Source organism: Halichoerus grypus, chromosome 14, assembly GCF_964656455.1.
Source record: "Halichoerus grypus chromosome 14, mHalGry1.hap1.1, whole genome shotgun sequence".
Classification (NCBI taxonomy): domain Eukaryota; kingdom Metazoa; phylum Chordata; class Mammalia; order Carnivora; family Phocidae; genus Halichoerus; species Halichoerus grypus.
The window spans coordinates 68,855,880-68,881,580 of NC_135725.1; positions in this window are offsets into that span (position 1 = coordinate 68,855,880).

The following is a 25,701-nucleotide window of genomic DNA, read 5'->3' on the forward strand; positions in this document are numbered from 1 at the left end:
GAAACCAGTGAAGAATCTATACGTCAGTGATGCACTCAGTGAACATGGGAGATCAACACCCAATGCCACGGCGTTATATGACCTTGTGTCCACTCGTTCCTGCCTTCTGTATCTTGCAGCTGATGGGGATAAGGCTGAGAGCCAGCAGAGCGGGCTCCAGGATCCAGTCCTGCCCCCACTTACTAGCTATGAACTCTTTCTAAGCTACTAATTCCCTCTGAGAGTGTAGTTCGCTCATGTGTAAAAGATATCCTGGTAGAATTGCTGAGAATTAGGAGGCATAGGGTATGTAGAAAGTAAAATACTATACAAATCTCATAATCACACCTATCGGTGTGATTTTTATGTGATTCACCCAAGGATAGGTTCATGGGATAGTATGAATGATGAATTATCCTTTTCTAGAAAGCCAAGAAGTATCTGAAGTGCAGAATAAGCACCTTAACTGCTTGCGTCATTGAAGGTTTCTGGACATTGATAAATGTTCCCAAGGGGTTTCATCTTCTTTTCCAAAGGTTGTTTCCACTGAATATATAATTCACAACAGGATGAAATGCAAAGAAAAATCAGCATACAAAACACCGTATTTAGTAACCTAAATGAACGTCTTTATAAGGGGGGTGGGGAGCATAGGGAGATTACATTGAGCGTGTGCTATGCAGCATCACTGAGAACTTGTGGGTTATCTTCGTCTTTGGATGCCATTCACTCTGGCTACAACCACTGACTCTCTGTTCTTTCCACCCTCTTGCCCACTGCTATTGAATCTGAGTGTTTTCATGTGCGTGTGTGTGTGTTCTCATACACAGGCATGCACACTCTAGCACACGATTCAGACCACCAGCTTCCCACTTATCTCTCAACATGTATACTTTTATTAATGTGAGATTATATATATATATACACACATACATATATACACATATATATCTTCATATTTTTTATTGAAGTATAGTTGATACACAATGATATACAATGTTAGTTTCAGATGTATAACATAGTGACTTGATAACCTATATGTTATGCTATGCTCACCACAAATGTAGCTACCATCTGTCACCATACAACATTATTACAATACCATTGACTATATTCCTATGCTGTACCTTTCATCCCCATGACTTACTCGTTCCGTGACTGGGAGTCTGTACCCCCTCATTCCCCTTCACCCATTTTGCCCATCCTTCCACTCCCCTCCCTTCTGGCAACCCATCAGTTTGTTCTCAGTATTTGTAGATCTGATTTTGTTTTTTGTTTGTTTACTTTTTTTGTTTTTTAGATTCCACATATGAGTGAAATCATATAGCAGTTGTCTTTGTCTGGCTTATTTCACTTAGCACAATACTCTCTATTCCATCTATGTTGTCACAAATGGTAGGATCTCATTCTTTTTTATGGCTGAGTAATATTCCATTATATATATATCTTCTTCTGGATATTTGAGTTGCTTCCATATCATGGCCATTGTAAATAATGCTGCAGTAAACATAGTGATGCATATATCTTTTCAAATTCATGTTTTTGTTTTCTTTTGGTAAATACCTGGTAGTGGAATTACTGGACCATAAATGTATTTCTACTTTTAATTTTTTGAGGAACCTCTATACATACTGTTTTCTGCAGTGGCTACATCAATTTACATTCCCACCAACAGTACATGATGGTTCCTTTTACTCCACATCCTTGCCAACGCTTATTATTTCTTGTCTTTATTCTAGCCATTCTGACAGGTGTGAAGTGATATCTCATTGTGATTTTTATTTGCATTTGCCTGATGATTAATGATGTTGAGCATCTTTTCATGTGCCTGTTGGCTATGTATATGTCTTCTTTGGAGAAATGTCTGTGTTCTCTGAGCATTTTTACATTAGATTATTTGTGGTTTTAGTGTTCAGTTATATAAGTTCTTTATATATTTTGGATATTAACTCCTTATTGGATATATCATTTGTAAATATCTTCTACTCATTAGGTTGCCTTTTCATTTTGTCGATAGTTTCCTTCGCTGTGCAAAAGCTTTTTATTTTGGTGTAGTTATAATCGTTTTTTTATTCTTTATATCCCCTTTCTTAGTTAAAATCATGATTTTTTTTTTAAAAAATCAATGCAGCATATAAATTTCCAGTGTTTTATACCTGTGTTCATGAGGAGTATGACTTTACCTTAAGTGAAATTAAAACTGTGCACTAATTAAATGAGTTGGTTTACAATGGGGAAAAGGAAACCTCTGTGAAAGGGGCTGCCTCTGGTCTAGGATGAACATATAACTAAATTATCATCCTCATCATGGCACCTTTGAGAGTAAAGGGGATGCTATTAATAATTACATCAGAACAAAATGGGCATAAACTGCAATCTCCCAGGAAGACCTTGGGATGGTACTTGAGATGTTCTCCTTTCTCATTCTTTACCCAGAGCCAGCCTGCCTACAGCTATGAACATGTTGAATCAAGGTGCTGGGTAGGAAGCCTCCTCCCACTTGATTGTGCAAACCTATTTTTACCCTCTGCCACAGTGGGCACATCTTGCCATTTCCCACTCTGAATTCCCCTCTGCAGTGGACTGAGTATTTGTGTCCCCTCCAAAATTCATATGTTGGAATCTTAACCCCTAATGTGATGGTATTAGGAGGAGGGGACTTCGGGAGATAATTAAATCATGAGGGTGGAGTTCTCATGAATGTGATCAGTGCCCTTGGAAAAGGGACCCCAGAGAACTTTCTAGCCCTCTTTCTCCCATGTGAGGACACAATGAGGAATCTGCAACTTGGAAGAGGGCCTTCATCAGAACCTGACCATACCAGCACCCACCTTAGACTTCTAGCGTCTAGAACTGAGAAATAGATTCCTGTTTTCTGTAAGCTACCCAGTCTGTGGTACTTTTTTATTGCAGCCCAAACTGACTAAGACACTTTCCTTTGCCATCGGCTAGGAATCCATCCACCACGCCGGGGATGCTACTTAGCTAACCTGTTTCTGGCCCACAGCTCATTAGGGTGAACCATTTTGAAGGTTACAAGAGAAGAAAATTTCAGAGGCTTACTGAGGGTAAAGTTACTGGCATTAGGGTTTTGTGGGGAGGTGGAGGTTGTTCTGTTTTTGCTCTGTTTTGTTGTGGTGTTTTTTTTTTTATGAAAACCAACATATTTTATTAAAACAACATAGCTATACCTTGTGATAAGAAAACCCACCACACTAAAACATCACTATGACAAAATGCATTATAGTAGCAAATTATTTTTATTTTGCCTGAGTATATAAACTACTAAATTTTTCTGGTTTCTTTAGTGAGTGTCATGCCAATACTTTTCTATTGCTCTGGTTCAATGAGCCTTATCTTAACTATCAGCTAACATTTATAGCAGAAAATCTAAAACAAAAACCTGAGGTCAAACAGTATTGTGCTGAAAGCAAACACCTGGCCCAAATGGCCACAACCTCAGGGTTGTCCAGTTATCCAGGGATTCTCTTGATGTCTATATTTTTGAGTTGGATAAAACAGTTTTGTGGATTTTTATTTGAATTTTGAAGTTAACAATAGCAGAGAGGCAAGTCTCAAAGGCCCAATGTTGTCTTGGATCCATAGTTTTTAATATATTTCCTTCAGCCCATCACTTGGACAAAATAATAACAAACATCCCTTTAAAATCTCACTTAGAGACAATCCCATCAAGTTGACCCCACAAATAGATATGTACAGGGTAAGTGCAAGTTATGTAGCAATGCTATCTCATTAATAAAAAAATACTAATAAATATCTCATTAATAAACAACAGCAAGCTCTCATGATGGCTCTCAAGTCCTCCTGTTCTGACTCCAAATAGAGGCATCACATTTGGACCAACCAATCCTTGTCTCACGCCTTATAACTAGAAGAGCCTCCAGAGACTGTTGTGTCACTCTTTCTGAAGTGTGGGCTGATATTCCAGGATGCAGAGATTTGGGGTTCTTTTCAGAACCTCCTGGGCTTTTTGAAGGTCCTAGAATCCAAGCCATGGACTCATTATTCAAGGGCTTACTCGCAGGGGCTGTACAACATAAAGAGAGGTCCAGTCCCTCCTACTCCCTTTTGACTTATGCGAGTTGCAAATCACTTTAATAAAGGAGACACACTGGTAGGTGCAACAAAGGAGGGGTAGACTAGGGGTGGATCTGAGTATTAAGGAAAGAACATTCAGTGCTGAGAGGCCTGGGAGAGCTGCCTGGTGGAGGTGGTGTTTCAGTCACACCTTGAAGAACTCTTAGTCTTTGACCATGTGGAAATGAAGGGAGGAAACAGTGTGAAATTAGGTGTGGTGGCAAGAAAACAAGACATAGTAATGGGGAATGGTGACCACCATCTGAATTAGGAGAAACGTTTGCAAAGGATATTCATTTTTACTAAATATTTATTTAGAATCTCTGTGTCAGGTTTTGAGGACATAGAAATAAATAAGACAGACACATGAACTGGCCTTCCCAGAGCTTATAATGTAATGGGGGAGACAGACAAGTGGGGGAAACAAAGTTGGACCAATTCCCACAGCAGTCTGGAAGGCCTTTGATGTCAACCAAGAAAGTCACAGAATCCCTTAATCTCAACCGAATAGACTCGGTATTCAGAAGGAATTAAGATCAGGAATTGTAGATGTGAGTCCAGTTTTGCCACTACATCACCTGTGTATCCATCAACAGTTGACCCTGCTCATCCATACTCTCTTTCCTATGTGTTATAAATAGAGAAAGGATCAACATGAGCTACTTCCCAGCATCTCTGGGATGATGACAGTAGAAAATAGAAGTAAAGGTGTTTTGAAATGTAAAATATGTTATGCAAATGCATGTTGTTAGTGTTACTATTTCTCTGGTCTCCAGGGATCATATTATAGGCAGTACCAAAACCTCATAACATGGAGAGAGCAAAAATGATTGTTCACAACTATTTGTGGGTAATGGAAGATGGAGGTATGTGATCATAGGCTTTGTAACCACGGAGATCTGAATTCAAATCCTGTCTCCATCATCTGCTACCTGCATAACTTTGGGCAAGACATAACCTCTTTCTTTAAGCCTGTCTTCTCACCTATAAATCATATCTAATAATATCTATTTCCTAAGACTGTCATCAGAATAACATTTAAGAGTTCACCACAGTGCCTAGTATACAGTAATCATTCAATAAATGGCAATAAAGATTATTTTACTTGTGGCTCATCTAACTTTTCTAAGATGATACGAAGAGTGTTATAGAATCAGGGAATCATAGACGTTACCTCAAAATTTTTTTTCTCTTCCTGAGCGTATGGTCTTATGCATCTTGTTCCAGCATTTCTCACTCCAAAAGCTGTGATCCTATTTATGTATTACCGAATTTCTTCTTACACTTAAGCCCATTTTATCTTACTTAATTTCTCTATAGAGTAACATGACTGAAGAAAGAATCAGCTGGACAAGACCAAGACTGAGAGTGACCAGTTGTCCTAGTTTTAACTATGACTGAGGGGTTTCCCAGAACACTGGACTTTCAGTACTAAAACAAGGACAGTCCTGGGCAATTAGGGGCAGTTGGTCACTCTACCTCTCTTAGTGCAGAATTTTGATCTCTGGTTAAGCCAGAAAAGCCAAGAACTATACGACTCAATACATTCTATTTCCACTGTATACAGCCAGGAGTAATAAGCAACCAGAGGCAAAAGCCCCATACAGACCAGTGTAGTGTATACACTACCACCTTACCCCTTAATTAAGCATGGTCTTTGGTCAATCAGCTAGGAGTCTTGTGGCATGAGTGCACATTGTGTTGGTGGTTGTTGTGAACTTGGAAGAAAGGAGATCTTTTTCCTTCTATTTCTGATGCTGTTTCAGATAGTGAATCTGACAGCTCAGTGCCAAGTGGTTTTTGAATGAACAGAGCATCCTCAGTGTCTGTAGGGAGGGGCTTGTTTTTTGTGTCCTATCTTATCTAACCTGGATCAGAATAAAAACATGGTACCCCTCTTACCTCGGTGACTGCATATGAACTTTGTCTCTACTCATTCAGGCTAAAGTCAAGTTCTTCTGTCAATGTCTCTGATTAAGGGAAGTCTTCTCTTCTCTGGCTGGGATGCTTTAAGCACTTCACCATGTAACTTGTAAACCAAATAATGATGCTTGAAGGTGTTGAGTTTTCCAGTAAGTCTGGATCATTTTTCTAAAATTCCTGTTTCAGCTGATGACCATTAATTTTTATGAACTCAAAATAACTTGGGCAACCTTTTTTGCTTTGGGATTTTCTTTATTTTTTTTTCTCACAGAGACAAAATCTTGAAGTCAATCAGGACAATGACTGGTTACAGAGGGAATGAGAAACACTCCCTCTTGAATGCCCTCAATTCCTTGGAGAATTATGGGAAATGTGCCAGTAATGTCCAGTGGTCAATCAGTTTTTCCAGTAACATGAATGATTCACAGTGGCATAAACTATGTCTTATTCAAGAAGTATTACACCATCCCGTGTGATGACAAGCAGAAGCTTCTTGGTAAAGTTGTACAAAATCAACTTTCAGAAGCATCAGCCACATAATCAGAGTACTCTTGAAGAACCATCTTGATTTTTAAAGGATTGAAAAGCAGACCTTTAAAAAGATGTATCTGGAAGATCTTATGACAAATAACAAACTACCAAAAAAAATTGCAACAAATATGACATACAAATAGTCTGGTTTCATTAATATATAAAGCGTCTTATAATTCAAGAAAATTAACAACTCGATAGAAAAATGGATAAAGATCATGAGCAGGCTTCTTCACAGGATATACATATGTCTTGTTAGGATTTTATGTTCAACTTTATTAAAAGCAAGTAAGTGCAAATAAAAACAGAACATTTTTACCTCTCAGTGGACAAAAATCAAAGTTTTATAATACAGGATGTTGGTAAAAATGTGCAGAGACTTTCTTGAAATGGTCCTTGAAGTATGAAGGGTGCAGCCTCTTCAGAGGGCAGTATCAATATTCAAAACCTGTAATGAGGGGCGCCTGGGTGGCTCAGTTGTTAAGCATCTGCCTTCGGCTCAGGTCATGATCCCAGGGTCCTGGGGTCAAGCTCCGCATCAGGCTCCTTGCTCAGCGGGAAGCCTGCTTCTCCCTCTCCCCCACTTGTGTTCCCTCTCTCACTATCTCTCTGTCAAATAAATAAATAAAATCTTTAAAAAAAAAACCTGTAATGAAACAATAGTAGAAATTTATTTTATATTGAGCTTGTGGTCAGAGATATATACAAGAATATATATTGGGACATTTTGAAAAAGCAGAAGAATAGACATATACTAAATGTTCCACAATTAGACTGAACATTTGTGTCCTCCCAAATTCATATGTTGAAATCCTAACTTCCAGTGTGATGGTATTAAAAAGTGGGGCCTTGGGGAGGTATTTGGCCATGAAGCTGAGACCCTGATGAATGAGATCAGTGCCTTAATAAGAATAAACATGGGAGACCTTGCTTCCTCTCCCTCTCTGCTTTCTGCATGTAAGGATACAAGGAAGAGACAGCCCTCTGTAAACCAGAAAGTGTCTTCACCAAGAACCTGACTATCCTGATGTGGAATTTTCCAGCTTCTAGAACTAAGTGAGAAATAAATGTTGTTTAAGCCACCATGCCTATGGTAATTTGTTATAGCAGCTGGAACTGACTAGGAAAGGTACATAAAGGATGCAATGGTGGAATACTATACAGCTACTGCAAAGAATGAGATAGATCTTATGTATTGATATGGAAATTTTTAAAGGAAGTTTTTAACTAAGAAAATCAATTCAAGAAGGATGTGTGTAGTATGCTCCCATTTGTGGAAAATGGGGAATATATAAATAGATAGAGACAAAAATAGAGGTAGAGATATATGCCACATTCATATATACTTCTGTATATCCAGAAAATGCTGAGAAGGCACACAGAATCTGTTATAAATTACCTTTTGGAAAGTAGAATTTGGGGTCAGGGTGAGAGGGAGACTCCTTTCTATTGTATATCCTTTAATAGTTACAATTTTTAATCCTTTCTAAAAGGCATTAAGAAAAACAAAAAGAGAGTCAGCTTCTATGAAACATTTACTCATCACCACTAATAGGAACTGTTTATAAGTACTAAGTAGCCGAAATCCCTGATTAGTAGCACGTACCCTGTATAGTTACTGCATGTTGGGATCTGCTTGCCCCAGTTTCCTGTGATCTCTAAAGGATAAATCGCTGGTGTATCATGGAATGGGAATGGGAGTAGCTCTGCTACTCACATATCATGGTTCCTGTTCTACAGATGAGGAACCTAAAGTTCAGGGAGAGGGCAGAGGAATTTTTGTCTAAAGCCACATAGCCAGTCAGCAGTTGAATCATGACAGAATATAAGACTCCTTTCTCCAGTCCTGTTTCTACTTTGGAAAAATGGAGGAATACCCTAAGTTTAGAAGAAACTGGACCTGATATTCCATCTAGTACAAGAATAGAGATTCAGATGTTCTTTCTTAAAGAGTAGTCATCTCATAACCCTTCCTCGCTCCCAGGACAGATTTCCACAGATCAAGGGTCAGAATAGTGATATTTCCTTTATTTGACCTCCAGAGTTGCTAAGTAGGGTTACTAAGGTCTTGGTTATGAGACAAGGCTGTATGTTTGGCAGAAGTGCTGGGAGTCCAATACGAAAGAATGAATCTAGGTTCTACCACTTCCTTGCTCTAACTGCAGACAAGTCACTTAACATGCCTGAACTTAAGATTCCTCCTCTGCAAAACAGGGGTAACAGCAGTGTACAGGGTTTTTATGAGACTGATTTTATGCAAGTGACTTGCAAACTATGAAGTACTCCAAAAAGTGAATTTAGGTCTCCTAGCAACATGCCCAGGTAGACAGCATCCATGGGGGGAGAGATGCTGGCTGATGAACTGGGGTCCCGAAAGTTCCCAGGGTTGGCTGGCCAGGCCTTCCCCCAGGGCAGACTGGAGAGGACAGGGTCTGGAGCCCTGTGTCTAGCAGGCGTCTGGGCACCTGGGACCAGGCATGAAAATAAGTTAGCCCTGAACTTGAATGAGACTTGCAAGGTGGAGATCATGGCAGTCGCCCTGGAGAAGCCGGTGGAGAACCTGGAGATTGCCCTGCAGAGCTTAGACTCCTATGACCTTGCTCCCCTGTCTACAAAGCAACAACGACAACTTTAAGTGAATTTGAAGAATTATTTCACAGACAATAAACATATCTACTTATATTCTTGAACCGTTAATACTATAAGTCGTTAGAGATCATCTGTGGCCACCCCAGGGTCGAATCTGGCCTGTGCTGTGTCTTTAACATTTTAAAGGAGTTGTCAACATTTAAAACTCAAATTTCAGATTTTTAAAAAGTCTGGAAGATCTGGCAACTTTAGATGCACACTCTAGTGTGGTGATGATGGACTAAAAGTGAGTAGCAGTACCTCTTTCTAATGGACATATAGCCTCTACTTGGCCACCGTCCCCACTTTTCCCCTTTTTGTCATGTTTCACCCATTTACATCCCTGTCTATAGGTCATTTGAGTTGCAATCCTAAAGCTAGTTTAACAAGCATATTTGGCAGAAGAAATAATTTCAGTTCAAGATAGTACAGTATCTTGACCACCCTCACAACAAGAACTCAAACCCACCAATTTCTGCTTTAGAGCCTCTTAGTCTGCAATTTATGTATGCTTCCCACACTGCAGCAACTGTGGCGCTCTGTGCCCATAATCAAGCCCATTTATTTTCTGCAAAACAAGAGAGAAGAGGCTCACTTTGCTCCATAGCTGATTAGGGCTTCCCCTTACTGAGAAAAAAAAAAAAAAAGCTAGGTTTCAAAAGAAAATCCTCAAATGAAAGCAAGCCTACATTTCCCTCTTTAGCTCAGCCACTTTTGCTCTCCACCATTTTCATGATGAAGTTCCTTTGCTATGGTTTCTATTCCTGCATGCTCATGGGCCCAATCAGTTTCTCAGAAGCTTTACTTCAGTAGGGTGGTAATATCACATAGCAATAAATCCTGTAGGAGCCCTTCTGCTGTCAATAGAAACCTGGATAAGGTTCTTGGGGTGCCTGGGTGGCTCAGCTGGTTAAGCGTCTGCCTTTGGCTCAGGTCATGATCCCAGGGTCCTGGGATGGAGCTCTGAGTTGGGCTGCCTGCTCAGCGGGGAGTCTGCTTGTCTCTCTCCCTCTGGCCCTCCCCCTGCTTGTGCTCTTTCTCTATCTCTCTCTCAAATAAATAAAATCTTTAAAAATTGTTATGTTAATCACCAAACATTACATCATTAGTTTTTGATGTAGTGTTCCATGATTCATTGTTTGTGCACAACACCCAGTGCTCCATGCAGAATGTGCCCTCTTTAATACCCATCATCAGGCTAACCCATCCTCCCACCCCCCTCCCCTCTAGAACCCTCAGTTTGTTTTTCAGAGTCCATCGTCTCTCATGGTTCTTCTCCCCCTCCGATTCTCCCCCCTTCATTCTTCCCCTCCTGCTATCTTCTTCTTCTTTTTTTTCTTAACATATATTGCATTATTTGTTTCAGAGGTACAGATCTGTGATTCAACAGTCTTGCACAATTCACAGCGCTCACCATAGCACATACCCTCCTCAATGTCTATCACCCAGCCGCCCCATCCCTCCCACCCCACCCCTCACTCTAGCAACTCTCAGTTTGTTTCCTGAGATTAAGAATTCCTCATATCAGCGAGGTCATATGATACATGTCTTTCTCTGATTGATTTATTTCGCTCAGCATAACACCCTCCAGTTCCATCCACGTTGTTGCAAATGGCAAGATCTCATTGCTTTTGATGGCTGCATAATATTCCATTGTATATATATATATACCACTTCTTCTTTATCCATTCATCTGTTGATGGACATCTTGGCTCTTTCCACAGTTTGGCTATTGTGGACATTGCTGCTATAAACATCGGGGTGCACGTACCCCCTCAGATCCCTACATTTGTATCTTTGGGGTAAATACCCAGTAGTGCAATTGCTGGATCATATGGTAGCTCTATTTTCAACTTTTTGAGGAACCTCCATACTGTTTTCCAGAGTGGTTGCACCAGCTTGCATTCCCATCAACAGTGTAGGAGGGCTCCCCTTTCTCTGCATCCCTGCCAACATCTGGTATTTCCTGATTTGTTAATTTTAGCCATTCTGACTAGTGTGAGGTGGTATCTCATTGAGGTTTTGATTTGGATTTCCCTGATGACGAGTGATGTTGAGCACTTTTTCATGTGTCTGTTGGCCATTTGGATGTCTTCTTTGGAAAAATGTCTGTTCATGTCTTCTGCCCATTTCTTGATTGGATTATTTGTTCTTTGGGTGTTGAGTTTGATAAGTTCTTTATAGATTTTGGATACTAGTCCTTTATCTGATATGTCATTTGCAATTATCTTCACCCATTCTGTCGGTTGTCTTTGGTGTGCAAAAGCTTTTTATCTTGATGAAGTCCCAATAGTTCATTTTTGCCCTTGCTTCCCTTGCCTTTGACAATGTTTCTAGGAAGAAGTTGTTGCGGCTGAGGTCGAAGAGGTTGCTGCCTGTGTTCTCCTTTAGGATTTTGATGGACTCCTGTCTCACATTGAGGTCTTTCAACCATTTGGAGTCTATTTTTGTGTGTGGTGTAAGGAAATGGTCCAGTTTCATTCTGCTGCATGTGGCTGTCCAATTTTCCCAACACCATTTGTTGAAGAGACTGTCTTTTTTCCATTGGACATTCTTTCCTGCTTTGTCAAAGATTAGTTGACCGTAGAGTTGAGGGTCCATTTCTGGGCTCTCTATTCTGTTCCATTGATCTATGTGTCTGTTTTTGTGCCAGTACCATACTGTCTTGTTGATGACAGCTTTGTAATAGAGCTTGAAGTCCGGAATTGTGATGCCGCCAGCTTTGCTTTTCTTTTTCAACATTCCTCTGGCTATTCGGGGTCTTTTCTGGTTCCATACAAATTTTAGGATTATTTGTTCCATTTCTTTGAAAAAAGTGGATGGTATTTTGATGGGGATTGCATTGAATGTGTAGATTGCTCTAGGTAGCATTGACATCTTCACAATCTTTGTTCTTCCAATCCATGAGCATGGAACGTTTTTCCATTTCTTTGTGTCTTCCTCAATTTCTTTCATGAGTATTTTATAGTTTTCTGAGTACAGATCCTTTGCCTCTTTGGTTAGATTTATTCCTAGGTATCTTATGGTTTTGGGTGCAATTGTAAATGGGATCGACTCCTTAATTTCTTTTTCTTCTGTCTTGTTGTTGGTGTATAGGAATGCCACTGATTTCTGTGCGTTGATTTTATATCCTGCCACTTTACTGAATTCCGGTACGAGTTCTAGCAGTTTTGGGGTGGAGTCCTTTGGTTTTTCCACATAAAGTATCATATCATCTGCAAAGAGTGAGAGTTTGACTTCTTCTTTGCCAATTTGGATGCCTTTGATTTCTTTTTGTTGTCTGATTGCTGTGGCTAGGACTTCTAATACTATGTTGAATAGCAGTGGTGATAGTGGACATCCCTGCCGCGTTCCTGACCTTAGGGGGAAAGCTCTCAGTTTTTCCCCATTGAGAATGATATTTGTAGGTTTTTCATAGATGGCTTTTATGATATTGAGGTATGTACCCTCTATGCCTATACTCTGAAGAGTTTTGATCAAGAAAGGATGCTGTACTTTGTCAAATGCTTTTTCTGCATCTATTGAGAGGATCATATGATTCTTGTTCTTTCTTTTGTTAATGTATTGTATCATGTTGATTGATTTGCGGATGTTGAACCAACCTTGCAGCCCAGGGATAAATCCCACTTGGTCGTGATGAATAATCCTTTTAATGTACTGTTGGATCCTATTGGCTAGTATTTTGGTGAGAATTTTTGCATCCATGTTCATCAAGGATATTGTATGGTAGCTCTATTTTCAACTTTTTGAGGATCCTGTAATTCTCCTTTTTGATGGGGTCTTTGTCTGGTTTGGGGATCAAGGTAATGGTGGCCTCATAAAACAAGTTTGGAAGTTTTCCTTCCATTTCTATTTTTTGGAACAGTTTCAGAAGAATAGGGATTAATTCTTCTTGAAATGTTTGGTAGAATTCCCCTGGGAAGCCGTCTGGCCCTGGGCTTTTGTTTGTTGGGAGATTTTTGATGACTGCTTCAATTTCCTTAGTGGTTATAGGTCTGTTATGGTTTTCTAGTTCTTCCTGGTTCAGTTTTGGTAGTTGATACATCTCTAGGAATGCATCCATTTCTTCCAGGTTATCTAATTTGCTGGCATAGAGTTGCTCATAATATGTTCTTATAATTGTTTGTATTTCTTTGGTGTTGGTTGTGATCTCTCCTCTTTCATTCATGATTTTGTTGATTTGGGTCATTTCTCTTTTCTTTTTGATAAGTCTGGCCAGGGGTTAATCAATCTTGTTAATTCTTTCAAAGAACCAGCTCCTAGTTTCGTTGATCTGTTCTACTGTTCTTTTGGTTTCTATTTCATTGATTTCTGCTCTGATCTTTATTATTTCTCTTCTCCTGCTGGGTTGAGGCTTTATTTGCTGTTCGTTCTCCAGCTCCTTTAGGTGTAGGGTTAGGTTGTGTACTTGAGACCTTTTTTGTTTCTTGAGAAAGGCTTGTATTGCTATATACTTTCCTCTTAGGACTGCCTTTGCTGCATCCCAAAGATTTTGAACAGTTGTGTTTTCATTTTCATTGGTTTCCATGAATTTTTTAAATTCTTCTTTAATTTCCTGGTTGACCCATTCATTCTTTAGTAGGATGCTCTTTAGCCTCCATATATTTGAGTTCTTTCCGACTTTCCTCTTGTGATTGAATTCCAGTTTCAAAGCATTGTGGTCTGAAAATAGGCAGGGAATAATCCCAGTCTTTTGGTACCAGTTGAGACCTGATTTGTGACCTAGGATGTGATCTATTCTGGAGAATGTTCCATGGGCACTAGAGAAGAATGTGTATTCCGTTGCTTTGGTTTGGAATGTTCTGAATATGTCTGTGAAGTCCATTTGGTCCAGTGTGTCATTTAAAGTCTTTATTTCCTTGTTGATCTTTTGCTTAGACGATCTGTCCATTTCAGTAAGGGGGGTGTTAAAGTCCCCCACTATTATTGTATTGTTGTCAATGTGTTTCTTTGCTTTTGTTATTAATTGGCTTATATAATTGGCTGCTCCCATGTTAGGGGCATAGATATTTACAATTGTTAGATCTTCTTGTTGGATAGACCCTTTAAGTAGGATATAGCGTCCTTCCTCATCTCTTATTACAGTCTTTGGTTTAAAATCTAACTTGTCTGATATAAGGATTGCCACCCCAGCTTTCTTTTGGTGTCCATTAGCATGGTAAATGGTTTTCCACCCCCTCACTTTCAATCTGGGGGTGTCTTTGGGTCTAAAATGAGTCTCTTGCAGACAGCATATCGATGGGTCTTGTTTTTTATTCCAATCTGATAGCCTGTGTCTTTTGATTGGGGCATTTAGCCCATTTACATTCAGGGTAACTATTGAAAGATAGGAATTTAGTGCCATTGTATTGCCTGTAAGGTGACTGTTACTGTATATTGTCTGTGTTCCTTTCTGGTCTATGTTACTTTTAGGGTCTCTCTTTGCTTAGAGGACCCCTTTGAAATCTTGAAGATTTCTTGTAGGGCTGGTTTCGTGTTTGCAAATTCCTTTAGTTTTTGTTTGTCCTGGAAGCTTTTTATCTCTCCTTCTATTTTCAATGACAGCCTAGCTGGATATAGTATTCTTGGCTGCATATTTTTCTCGTTTAGTGCTCTGAATGTATCATGCCAGTCCTCTCTGGCCTGCCAGGTCTCTGTGGATAGGTCTGTTGCCAATCTAATGTTTCTACCATTGTAGGTTACAGATCTCTTCTCCCGAGCTGCTTTCAGGATTTTCTCTTTGTCTCTGAGACTCGTAAGTTTTACTATTAGATGTTGGGGTGTTGACCTATTTTTATTGATTTTGAGAGGGGTTCTCTGTGCCTCCTGGATTTTGATGCCTGTTTCCTTCCCCAAATTAGGGAAGTTCTCTGCTATAATTTGCTCCAATATACCTTCTGCCCCTCTCTCTCTTTCTTCTTCTTCTGGGATCCCAATTATTCTAATGTTGTTTCGTCTTATGGTATCGCTTATCTCTCGAATTCTGCCCTCGTGATCCAGTAGTTGTTTATCTCTCTTTTTCTCAGCCTCTTTATTTTCCATCATTTGGTCTTCTGTATCACTGATTCTCTCTTCTGCCTGAGTTATCCTAGCAGTTAGTGCCCCCATTTTTGATTGCACCTCATTAATAGCCTTTTTGATTTCAACTTAGTTAGATTTTAGTTCTTTTATTTCTCCAGAAAGGGTTTCTCTAATAACTTCCATGCTTTTTTCAAGCCCAGCTAGTATCTTTAAAGTGATGATTCTGAACTCTAGATCTGACATCGTACTAATGTCTGTATTGAGTCGGTCCCTGGCATTCGGTACTACCTCTTGTTCTTTTTGTTGAGGTGATTTTTTCCATCTTGTCATTTTGTCCACCGGAGAATGGGTGAATGAGAGAACAAAATGCTAACAGGGTAACAATGTCCCCAGAAAATATACTCTAAACAAATCAGAAAAGACCTGAAGCTGGGGGAAAAGAAAGGGAAAGAAAGAAAAAAAGAAAAAGAAAAAGATAAAAACAAAGAAAAACAGAAGAAAACAAAAAAAAAACAGAATATGATCAAATATGATCAGGCTGGTTCCTAGATCAGTGCTACACACTAGATTTTGGGTGTATTTTGGTATGTTAGAAGAAAGTCCCTCCCAAAATTTTAAAGAAAGAAAAACTTATACATGTACAAAAATAAGGGTTGATATGATGAAGGGATGGAATATGACTGTGAAGATGAAAATTATAAAAAATTTTATAAAAGGAATTGATAAGAAGTTGTTTGAAAATAGAAAGAAGAGGATTAAAAGAAAAAAGAAAAAAAAGGGAGAGAATGTGATCAGGCAGGAGACTAGAACAAAGCCATACACTAGAGATTTAGGGTATATTTTGATCTGTTAGAATAAACTGTATCTCAAAATTTTAAAGAGAGAACAACTTATATATATATGCCAAAAATAAGGGTAACTACTATGAAGGGATAGAATATGACTCTAAAAATGAAAAATAAAAATATTTTTTTTAAAAAAAAGGGATTGATAAGATGTTGGTTGAAAAAGGGAAAAAGAAAAATTGAAAAAAAAAAAAGACAGTTAAAAAAAATTAACTTTGAAAGACTAAAGAATCATGGGGAAAAAAGCCATGAATTCTATGTGCAGTATTCCCCTAGCGCTGGAGTACTACCGTTCTCATCGATTGGTAAACTTTGTCTTGGCTGGCTGTTCTTGCTGATCTTCTGGGGGAGGGGCTTGTTGCCGTGGTTCCCAAAAGTCTTTGCCGGAGGCGGAATTGCCCCACCCTTGCCGGTCTGGGCTAAGTCATCTGCTTGGGTTTGCTCTCGGGAGCTTTTGTTCCCTGCAAGCTTTCCGTTAGGCTTTGGAGGACGAGAGTGAAAATGGCGGCCTCCCAATCTCTGCCCTGGAGGAGCCGAGAACTCGTGGCCCCGCTCCTCAGTGCGCCCCCAGAGAAAAGCAGTCAGTCACTCCCATCTCCCTGGTCTCTGGCCGCACTCCGTGCTCACCCGGCCTGTGACCGAGCATTTCTGTCTCTGACACCCGACCCCGTGTGGAGTCTCCAAACCCAGCAGATCCCTGCGGTGCGCTCCCATGCCACTCCTCCTGGAGGAGGAAGGGGAGTCTCCCCAGATCTGCCGCTTCTTGGGTCCCTGCTGGAGGAGCAGTGACCCGACTGTGCCGCGGATCACGGTTTATGGCAACCCCAAGCTGAGAGCCCGCGCCTCGGCTCCGTCTCTGCAGCCAGCTTCCCTGCTCCAATCCCTGGGAGCTCTGCCGCACTCAGGCAGCCCCGGTCTTTCTGTGACCCCGAGGATCCTGAGACCACACTGTCCCGCGAGGGTTCCACACCCCGCTTAGCCACCGGAGTGACGTCCCTCAGTGGAGCCAACTTCTAAAAGTTCCGATTTTGTGCTCCAGGGCTCTACCACTTGCCAGAAGTGGCCCACAGAGGCCCCCTCCCCCGCTGTCTATCCTCCCGAATATCGCCTCGGATTCACTTCTCTGCACGTCCTACCTTCCAGAAAGTGGTCGCTTTTCTGTTCAGAGAGTTGTTGCTATTCTTTTCTTCGATCTCCTGTTGAGTTCATAGGTGTTCAGAATGGTTTGATCCCCATCCAGCTGAATTCCTGAGACCAGACGAAATCCAGGTCTCCTACTCCTCTGCCATCTTGCTCCCCCCCTCCCCCCGTTAAGGTTTTAAGGAATCTTCTAGAAGATGCACCTGGACGTGACTTCTCTATCCCACAGGAGCCAACAGACCCATAAGAGTGTGTGTGTGTGTGTGTGTGTGTGTGTGTGATTTATAAGTAAGTGCATTAGAATTACACAGTAAGTAAGCAAATTGGATAAAAATGTGTCTCCGCAGTTCCTCTGCCTGAAAAAGATAATGTTAAGAAGTAACTGGGTTGGGAGCTTGGGTGGCTCAGTCAGTTAAGTGACTGCCTTCAGCTCAGGTCATGATCTTGGGGTCCTGGGATCCAGTCCAGAGTTGGGTTCTCTGCTCAGCGGGGAGTCTGCTTCTCCCTCTCATACTCCCTCTTTGCTCTCCCTCTCTCTTTCTGTCAAATAAATAAATAAAATCTTAAGAAAAAAAAAGAGGGGTAACTGGGTTGACACAGCATTAAAAATAGAAGTTGGTGATTTATGGATGCATTTATTCATTCATTCATTCAACGAATATTTATTGGGTACCTATTATATTCCTAACATTTGCTAGACTCCTAGAAAAAAAATAAACCCAGTTCCTGGCCCCAACAAGCTCACTCAACTCTTCCAATAACTACCTGTAGAACTGAACAACTTGATCTAACCTCTCTTCCCATGCCAATTTCTTCTCCTTTACAACACTCGGTTCTGTGGATTTTGTTAGCCTCCATGAGTTTCGTGTAGGTGAAAGTCTTAAACTGTGTCATTGAGCAGCAGCAATTTCATCAACATTGGTCCAAGCTGAGCCCATCCCTTCCTAGATACCTAGAGGAATCGGGTAACTTGCTCAGGTACGTAGCTCGTTGTTGGCTGAGCCAGTTCCCAGCACTACCACTGTCTCCACCATTACCCAGAGCCCAGCAGGTCTTCTGGACCCCTTGGCCATGCCAGGACACCTTCTTTGGTTTTGGCCCAATCATTTTATAGTCCTCCTTCTGCTACCTCTGAGTTCTGCATTTGTGGAATAGAGGCTCGGGTTATGCCTATAAAATTTATGCTTTCTTGGATTTAAAGATTGTCTCTGCAGTCACGGTTTGTTCATAATCTCCTGACTGCCAGAGCTTTCCCTTCACTTCAGGCACTCCAATTGGAATTTGGGGCATTAATTAAATATCATAAAAATAACTTGAGTTTATATGGCTTCTTCCCATCCATGCCTTAGAAAAGGGAATTCTATATTCAATACCTATGAATTCATGGGCTCTGTGAACATGGACGAGAAAAAGTTACATCTTAATTTCCATCCATCTTGAACTGAAATTTAACATTACCTTTAACTATAAATGTAGGGAACAAACCATAGTAGTCTTAGAATTTTGTCACAATTAAAATCACAGATGTCTTCATATCACATAACAGTTGTTACAAGCTTCCCGAAATATCATATGAGCTCACCACTACTTCAAAAGTAAGGTAGTTATTTGGGTCCACTTTTAGATATTTTTATATAGTATGTTAATAAAGAAATACATAAATTACCATAGCAAAAATTTGTGGATTTTTAAAAATATTTTGATAAACTTAATATAAATGTTTTCCTTTCTTATTCTATAATTTTACTTCATACATTTAAGAACAATAATCTGAGAGTCTATCATCTTCCCCAGATCACCAAACACGTCCATTACCACAAAAATTTAAAGTTCTTGCTTTTAGAGCAGAGGTTCTTAATCAGGGATATTTTGCCCCTGTCCCCTAGGGATATTTGACAATGTCCAGAAATAGTTGCTACTGGTATCTAGTGGGTAGAGGACAGGGATACTGCTGAACATTCTACAGTACACAAGATAGCACCCACACACAAAGAATTATGACCAAATATCAGTAGCACTGAGTTTGAGAAACCCTATTTTAGAGCAATATTCAACAAAAGGCTAAAAAGTTGCTAGTCCTTCCATTTCCACCTAATTCCTATTTATGTTCACCCTTTTAATCTTCCTTCTCTCCCTCTGAGTAATCACACAGATGAAGTAGGTTTTTTGTTTTTTTGTTTTTGTTTTTAATTCTTGCATCCATCCCAGTTTCAAGTATGACAAGTCACCCTAGATCTGTAAGCCAGAAGTTCTGGGCAAGGCAGTATTATGAGTGTTGACAGACTTCCTGGACCATCTTTTTAGACGTGTAAGTGAGGAGTCAATGTCCCATAGGCAAAAGCAAGATGGTCCATATGCCCTCTGTCTAGCTCCCCAGGTCTTATATTGACTGTATGATTAATTCAGTACTTTCCACAAAGGTGGCCTCACTTAAAATGCAGGGCTCCTTTTCAAGGCTAGGAGGGCAGCAGGAAAGAAGGAGGAGGTTAGGGAATCAGACATCTTCTCTACTCAAGAACCAGTAATAACAGTCTTCTTCTTCCTTCTTCCTCCCCTTTTCCCTTCAGCAGTGTATTCATCTCCAAAGGAAAATCCTTCTGTGTTGAGTAAAAATAAATTTCTCAAATGAAAGGACAAAGATTGAAAACTGCAGGATTTAAATAAAGAAACAAACAATACAAAGTGTAGAAGTCAGAAGAGTGTTTTTAAACCTCTTGTAGGAGAACCTTTGACAAATAACTTGCCTTCACTTTGGCACCTTTTATGTTACCCATCTTTGGGTAACATTCCTTTAAGGGACATTCGTTTCTGCTTGAAAGTTCTGAGAAACATCTGGCTTGGTCTGGTACAGACCACTCTTGCTGGTGACTCTCTCTTGCTATGTGATACCAAACATAGGACAAGTCACTGATGCCCCAAGATAATATAAGGACAAAATGGTGGCATACATATACGATGGAATATTACGCAGCATCAAAAAAATGAAATCTTGCCATTTGCAATGACGTGGATGGAACTAGAGGGTATTATGCTAAGCGAAATAAGTCAATCAGAGAAAGACAAGCATCGTATAATCAGAGAAAGACAAGTATAATATGATCTCAATGATATGAGGAATTTGAGAAACAAGACAGAGGATCATGGGGGAAGGGAGGGAAAAATGAAACAAGATGAAACCAGAGAGGGAGACAAACCATAACAGACTCTTTATCTCAGGAAACAAACTGAGGGTTGCTGGAGTGGAGGGGGTGGGAGAGATGGGGTGGCTGGGTGATGGACACTGGGGAGGGTATGTGCTATGGTGAGCTCTGTGAATTGTGTAAGACTGATGAATCACAGACCTGTACCCCTGAAACTAATAATATATATTAATAAAAAAACTTTTTAAATATAAGGACAAAATGTTGATCAGGGACTTTCATGAGTAAAAATTAAATTCCAAGTGGGCTGGTATAATGGTTAATTTTATATGTTCAACTTGACTGGATCATGAGGTACCCAGAATCTGGCTAAATATTATCTTTGGATGTGTCTGTGAGGGTGTTTCTGAATGAAATTAGCATTTGAATCAGTGGACTCAGTAAAGCAGTGTGCATGGGCATCATCCAATCCATTGAGGGACTACGTAGAACAAAACGGTGGAGGAAGGGAGAATTTGTCCCTTCCTGCCTGATTGCCTGAGCTGGGAAACTGGGACATCGATCTTTCCCTGCCCTAGGTACTCCTGGTTCTCAGGTCTTTGAACTTAGACTGAATAACACCACAGGCCTCCCTGGGACTTTAGCTTGCAGATGATAGCTCATGGGACTTCTCAGCATCCATAATCAAACGAGCCAATTCCTTATAATAAATCTTATTTGTTTGTTTGTTTTTATGTTTATAAATCATATCTATGTATCTATATGAAGATATATCTCCTGTTAGTTCTGTTTCTCTAGAAAATCCTGATAAATACAACTAGCTAACTCCTAATCCCTGGTCCATACCACAATCTTTACTACTGGGAAGATGTTCAATAAATATTTGCTAAATGAATGAATTCACTGAGTAAACAAATCACAACCATGTTCTGAGGTGAAAGATTAATTTTCCCATTTTGCAGATAAAGGCAGTCAAGGAATTTAAGTATGTTAACCCCAAATTTTAAAATCTCTTATAGACTAAGCTGATACTTGAGTCCCAGTCCATCTGACTGGAAACACCTTACTTCAGACACAATTTTCTCTCTCAGGGCTTTATTTAAGGAGAATTTAGTCTCAGCATACCTTGAATGGACTAAAGAATTATCTGGCTGCGCCATTAATCGCACAACTGATCATCAGCATTGATGGCAACAGATAGTTTGGAAATACTGTGTTCAGCAAAATATTTTTTTCATTCTAAATTAGAGTTAATACATACACCATGAAATGTGACTTCTTGTTTTCTTTAAAGTCCTAGGACCAAGTAGGAAGACAGGCATATAAACATTATACCCAGTTTCACTTTCATCTCTTAAAAGATAATCTATGTACATAACAAAGATGAAAGAATAGGCCACAAACAATCTACACCTATACCCTGATGAGGTCCTGTAGGTGACCATCTTGGCAGCATCTCAAATGTTCTTCTTTACTGTAGGACTTATCAGAGCTTTGAATATGCCAATCCTTAGCAGGAATAGAATGCAACATTTTCCAAAACTAACTGAGGAGCATGTTTTGATAGAACATAAACCAATGTTGTGTGGTGCTCCTTTTTGAGGAATATGGGGTAACCATTTTGCCTCTCTTGTCCTTGCTACCGGATTGGCTGGTAGCCAGAATGGGGAAATCTCCTCACTTTGTCTTCAGAACCAACCTTGTGAGGCAACTATTCCCTATCATCTGGGTACAAGACAGCAATTTAGAGCATTTCAGAATGAGGACCTAGACCCCTGGTTACTCAGCTACACAACAGCAAGAAAGAATTGCCTGCAGTTGTTTCAACCCTACTTAGGAACAGAGCCTCTTTTTGGAAGGCGGTGCAGTGCCAGAATGCATGTTCATCCTCACTCTCTCACCGGCAGCTAGAAAGCTTGATTGAATACATACGAATAAATAAAGTTGAAATAGTTTCTCTCCTATCTTGCCCTTAGTGAAGAAATGTGACATGAAGTACAGTTCAGATGCTGCCAAGATGCTCACCTACTTGCCCTTAGTGAAGAAATGTGACGTGAAGTACAGTTAAGATGCTGCCAAGATGCTCACCTACGGGACCCCATCGGGGTATACGTGCACATTATTTGTGGCCTAATTCTTTCAGCTTTGTGATGTGCATAGATCATCTTTTAAGAGATATGAAAATGAAACAGATATAATGCTTATATGCCTGCCTTCCTACTGGGCTCTAGGACTTTCAAGAAAATAAGAAGTCACATTCATGGTGTATGTATTAATTCTTGGAACAGAAAAATATTTCCCAAAGACTAGATACATACAGACCAAATTATTTGATAGGTACTTTCTTTTCTTTTTTTAATTTTGATTGAAAGTTATGTCACTACAAGGTATAGTCTCTTTTCAGATGTCACATCATGATGCTGTATGGTCTTTGGAGGAAAATATGTTTTTTTAAGACTTTATTTATTTATTTGATGAAGAGAGATAGAACAAGTAGGCAGAGCGGCAGGCAGAGGGAGAGGGAGAAGCAGGCTCTCCACCGAGCAGGGAGCCCGATGCAGGGCTCGATCCCAGGACCCTGTGACCATGCCCTGAGCCGAAGGCAGACGCTTAACTAACTGAGCCACCCAGGCGCCTCGGAGGAAAATATTTGAGGGATGGGCATCTAGCTATCTAGAGCAATGCTGAAACTGCCCCTGATACATAAATCCACTGGAGGGAAAGAGTAATCATCAGAAGTAGCATTGAGGAGGCATTTCAGGATAGTCAAGTGGTTGTGAGATTCAGAGTCCCAATTCAATCATATCTGGTATAGCACAGTGGTTAAGAGCACAAATAGGCAGCTGGATTTGAAGCCCAGCTTTGTTACTTACAGTGATAAGTATGTAGCTGTATAACCTGGAACAAATTATTCAAATTTTCTGTGCCTGTTGTCCCTCTGAAAAATGGGGTAAGAGTAGTATCTACCTTATGTGATCATGAAGACTCAGCATATGTAAAGTGCATGGAAAATAGTACTTGGTACAAAGTAAACTTTCCCTCAATAGGAGCAATAACTAGTGTTATAGCTGTGTGACCCTGGAAAGTCAGTTCACTCCTGTAGATCTCACTCCCTCCCTCTATAAGATAGAGGTTATCATAATTATATTGCAATATTATGGTGAAGATCAAATAAGACAAGGGACAGAAGCTAAGATGTAAACATCACCTTGCAAATGTAAGACAAGTATTTTCCTGCTACGATATGGCGGTTCTTACGCCCCTCCATGGAAGGTGTTTCCTCTTTGTCCTAGGGCTTCAGATGTCCTCTGGGTCCACTGGCCTTTCTAGTGTTCAAAGGGGTTACCCTCTTGCTCTAGGCCATCAGTCCTTTCCATCCCAGGACACCATCCACCACCAGCCCCTGGTCGGAACCAGAAACCAGGGTGCCAGCCATGACTACTTTTCCTCACCACCTTATCAGCTCCGTTGATTGGCACTTCTTGTATCCACCTCCAACATGGATACCTAACCCTTCCTCTGCTCCATGTTCACACTTGCCATCCTCATTCTTGTCACCATCATTTCTGGCCCGTCACAGCCTCCTATAATCTGGCTTCCATGCTTGCCTGATCTAATCCATTTCATCTCCCCAATACAGATGGCAAAATCTTTCAGAAATGTAATTCCAGTATGTCGCTTCCCAGCTCAAAATCCAACAATGGCTTCCCATTCTCATATCCCTTACCAGGACGTAGTCCTCACAAGGCCCTTGCCTACTTCTCCAATTTGATCCCACGTCATTCCAAACTCCCCAATCCTCCCCCCTTTTATTTCTACACTAGCAACTTGAATACACTAAGCTCTTCCCTGCCTCAGGACCTTTGTACTTACTGTTCCTTCCCCCGACTCTTTAAATAACTCACTCCTTTGCATCCTTCATATCTCATCTCAAATTTCACCTCCTTAGAGAGGCCTTTCCTGACCAACCCCAAATGTTCCTTTTCATAGCCTTTACCTCCTAGAATTATTCTGAAGATTAAATGAGAAATGCCTTTAGAACAGTGCTTGGCACAGAAATACTCATTAAAAGTTGTAAATTATCATCCTCCTCCTCCTCTACCACAGTAGCCTATTATGCTGCATGGAAAACACTAACAAGGGTGTGAGATTGTGATGTGTTTGCTTACTCCCATTTCATCTGATTGTTACTTCCATGAGGTATAGATCTTGTCTGTTTTGCTTCCTGATGTCCCCACCTCCCAGTAAACCACCCGTCAGAGAGCAAGCTCTCAAATATTTGTTGAAGGAATGAATGGAAGTGAGTGTCTCTTGCGGTCAAAGGGGTCAAACTGCTGAAACCCCTAAAGACTTAGGGCAGTCTCATCTATGGGGCGGCCCCACATCTGGTCCCCTCCCTCTCCCACCCGCTCCTTCCCCTCCCCTACATATCCCTCCCTGTTTGTATTCAACACACCCTTGCTTGTGCGAGAAAAGCAAAAGACCCACAAAACTCTTTTCTTTATCCTCTTTCCAAAAAAATGGGCCAATTCACAGCTGCAATCGTTGGGAGAATTTCCTGCCTGGGAGTCTGGAAACTGCCAAGAGTGAAAAGCCACAGCCAGCCAGCGAGGCCTCTGTTGTCGTTGGCCCCAAACAACAACAAAAACACCCACCACCACCACCACCACCACCACCACCACCACAAGACAGGCTGCATGTGCGCGAGCACACACAAACACGCCCACAGAACCAACCACACGGACAGAGCTTCAAGGAGAAGCCTCTGGGCTGCACGTTCCGGCGGCAAGTCCTATCCCTTGGCACGGGGCCACGGCAGCCCGGTTCCCAGCCCCCCGCCATCTGTCATCAGCACTCTGCCTACTGTAAGTGTGCCGACACTGCACGGAGGCTAACAAGTAGCAAATGGAGGGGAAGAACAAACAAAGCCCCATAGGCAGCGGGAGAAGGTGGCTACGGTTTTGACACAAACTGACAAAAAGCCGGGAAATTTAAACTGAAAGTTTGCCCTCAAGACCCTCAGCTGCGAGGGCTGGGCTGGCGGGGAGGGTGTGCGCGGAGGGCCCCACCCCACCCCCGGCAGGCTGCAGAGGCGGTGAGCGGGGAGCTAACCCTGCAGGCTCTTCCCAGACCCTGTGAACATGAAACGGTGTGTAGAATCCATCCCCACTGTGCGGGCATTGCCCAATAAGGCTTTCTCTTACAAGAAAAAGGGGATCTAAAAAAAAAAAGCAAAACTTTTTTCTAATAAAATATCCGAAGGAAATATTTAATCAGGACATCAGGTGTCTGTCCTGTAATGCAGATGACTAAATTCTTTATCAAATCATCATTCGAATTAATAATTAATGATTAAATTTAAGAAGAAATTGTAACCGATCACAATTATTAATAATCAAGTTAGGATAAATTGTCCT